Below are 3,549 nucleotides of genomic sequence, written 5' to 3'. Positions count from 1 at the left end.
TATCCATCCATCATCCATCATCTATCCACCCATCCATTCCAGAAGCATTTGCCGATCAAACAATCCATCCATCCACCCACCCATTATCCATCTATCCATCCATCATCAATCCACCCACGCATCCATTCATTCCAGGATCATTTGCCAAGCAAGCACATCCATCTATCCATCCATCCACCCACCCAGCCACCCATTCATTATCCATCCATTCATTCCAGAATCATTTGCCAAGCAAGCACATCCATCTATCCATCCATACACCCACCCATCCATTCATTCCAGGATCATTTGCCAAGCAAGGATATCCATCTATCCATCCATCCACCCACCCACCCACCCATTCATTATCCATCCATCCGTTATCCATCCATCCATCATCTATCCATCCATCCATCCACTCCAGAAGCATTTGCTGATCAAGCAATCCATCCATCCACCCGTTCACCCATTCATTATCCATCCATCCACCCATTCATTCATTCCAGAATCATTTGCCAAGCAAGCACATCCATCTATCCATCCATCCACCCACCCATCCATTCATTCCAGAATCATCTGCCAAGCAAGGACATCCATCTGTCCATCCATCCACTCACCCACCCACCCATTATCCATCCATTATCTATCCGTCCATCATCGATCCATCCATCATTCATCCATCCATATCCATCCATCATCCATTATCCATCCATCACCCATCCATTCATCCATTATCCATCCATCCATCCTCCGTTCATTATCCATCCATTCATTATTCATCCATCCATTATCCATCCATTCATCCATTATCCACCCATCATCCACTCATTATCCATCTATTCATTATCCATCCATCCATCCATCATCCATCCATCCATCCACCCACCCATTATCCATCCAGCCAGCCATTATCCATCCATCCATTATCCATCCATCATCCATCATCCATCCACCCATCATCCATCCATCCATTATCCATCTGTTCATTATCCATCCATCCATCCATTCTTTATCCATCCATCCATTATCCATCCATCCATCCATCCATTCCAGAAGCATTTGCCAAGCACATCCTGGGTACCAGGCCCAAACAGGCAGGCATCCTCCTGGCTCAGAGAAGAGCCTGAGCAGAGCCCACAGACAGCACCACCCTGCTGGCGGGTCACCAAGCCACCAAGCCAGTGCAGGCTGAGGGCTGAGCGCTGTCTCACTGTCTGGACATGGTTAGCTGTCCCCACCCACATGGAAGGAACCTTCTTCTCTCTCCTAAGACAGGCTTTGCAAACTTGGAAAGGGCCCAGGCCTGGAGCCCTGGGCAGAGCAGACGTGAACCAGCCTCATCGGGAAATAGCAGCTCCGGTCCCGGCTCGCTGGCACTGAAAACCAGCACCAGGGCCCCATCCCGCACGGCCTCGCTGAGGGTGGTAAACGAACACAGGCCTGTGGGGTGCAGCTCCCCAGCAAACTCCCCACCCCTGCCCAGCACCCACAGCGCTCCCGGCCTCTGTCCTCTACTCCAGAGCTCCTGCAGGGAGCCTGGCTTGGTCCTGGGTCCTCAGAGGACACTGTCCACCCCCGGTGCCCTAGCAGAGCCTCAAGAATGTGCTTGGTCTCCACGCCCTCCCCACAGCAAGGGCCCAAGGTTAGACTACCCATGTTTCAGTGACTTCTGAGCCACCCGTCCCGCCGCCCAGCAGCCACTCCAGCCTCCAGAGCCGGCCCCAACCTCCAGCCCCAGCCTCAGCCGCCCTCCCTAGAGGTCAGGAAAAGCCTCAGGCAGGGCTCACAGCTGTGCCCAGGAGTCATTCCAGGGCGAGCGGGTCGCTCCTGCCCACCCACAGCCAGGGACTGTACCTCCTCACTACACAAGGGAGAGACAGGAAAAACAAGAGCAACAAACACACAGGGAGAAAAAAGAAAGGAAGGGAGAAGGAAACGGAAAGAAGAGGAAGGAAAAGAAGGGAGGAAACGAAGGAAGGAGAGAGAGCGGGAGGAGAGGAAAAAAGCGGGAAAGCAAGGGAGAGACGGGGAAAGGCAGGAGAGGGAAAGAAAAAAAGGAAGGAAAGACAGGAGGGACGGGAGAAAGGGAGGAGAACAGCAAAGGAGGAGGCAGGGAGACAGGAAAGAAGGAAAAGGGGAGGGAGGAGAGAAGAAAAAGGAAAAAGAGGGAGGCAGGAGAGAAGAAAGAGGCCGGGAGGGAGGAAAGAAAAACAGAGAGGAGATAAGAAAAAAGAAAGGGAGGCCGGGCGCGATGGCTCATGACCGTAATCCAGCACTTTGGGAGGCCAGGGTGGGCAGATCACCTGAGGTCAGGAGTTCCAGCCCAGCCTGGCCAACATGGTGAAACCTCGTCTCTCCTAAAAATAAAAATAAACTAGCGAGGCGTGGTGGCACGAGCCTGTAATCCCAGCTACTTAGGAGGGGGAGGCAGAAGAATCTCTTGAACCTGGGAGGCAGGGGTTGCAGTGAGCTGAGATCATGCCATTGCACTCCAGTGTGGGTGACAGAGCGAGGCTCCATCTCAAAAAAAAAGGAAAACGGGGAGAGAGAAACACAGAGGAAGAAAAGAGCGAGACAAGGAAGAACAAAAGAAAGGAAGAAGAAAATGAGAGGGAGAAAGGGACAGAGGAAAGAAGAGAAAAGAACGGAAAAGACACGATCAGGCACAGTGGCTCACGCCTGTCATCCCAGCACTTTAGGAAGCCGATGTGGGCAGATGCCCTGAGTTCGGGAGTTCGAGACCAGCCTGGCCAACACGGTGAAACCTCGTCTCTACTTAAAATATAAAATTAGCCAGGCGTGGTGGCGGGTGCCTATAATTCCAGCTACTCGGGAGGCTGAGGCAGGAGAATCCCTTGAACCCGGGAGGCGGAGGTTGCAGTCCAGCCTGGACAACAAGAGCGAAACCGTGTCTCAAAAATAAATATATAAAACAAAACGGGAAAGAGACGGGGGAGAAAGGGAAGAGAGGGAGGGAGACAGGAAAGAAAGAGGAAAAGGGAGGGAAGGAGGGAAAGGGAGAAAAAGGAGGAAGGGAAGAGAAAAAGAAGGGAAGGAAAGAGGAAAAGGGGAGACGGAAAGAGGGAGAAAAACGTAAGAGGGAGGGAGGAAGGAAAGCAGCAGAAGGGCGGACGGAAGAAAGAAAAGGAGAAGAAAAAAGAAAAAGAGGGAAGAAAGGGAGCAAGAAAGGAAGGAGAGAGGGAGGTAGAAATACAGGAAAAATGAAGAGAGGGAAAGGAAGGGAGAGGCGGAAAGAGGGAGAAAAAGGAGCGAGGCGGGAAAGCAGCAAAACTCAAAGGCAAGCGGGGAAGGAGGGAGACCGGGAGAGAAGGGCGGGCGGGAGAGAGCCGGGAAGGGAGAGGAGGAGGAGGAAGCACAAGAGGCGGGAGGGAGGGAGGAAGGGCGGACAGGGAGGTCGGGAAGGGGGACCCGGGCCGCAGCCCCCACCCGACAGACCCTGGCAGATCGGGGAGCCCCAGCCCGAGTGCGGAGGGCACCGCGGGGTCAGAGGTCGGAGGCCCAGGGACCTCCCCCCCGCAGAACGGGCGCGGAGGGCACCGCGGGGTCANA

Source organism: Rhinopithecus bieti, unplaced genomic scaffold (genome assembly GCF_001698545.2).
Source record: "Rhinopithecus bieti isolate Rb0 unplaced genomic scaffold, ASM169854v2 scaffold_56390, whole genome shotgun sequence".
NCBI classification, from domain to species: Eukaryota; Metazoa; Chordata; class Mammalia; order Primates; family Cercopithecidae; genus Rhinopithecus; species Rhinopithecus bieti.
This window is presented reverse-complemented; position numbering follows the sequence as displayed.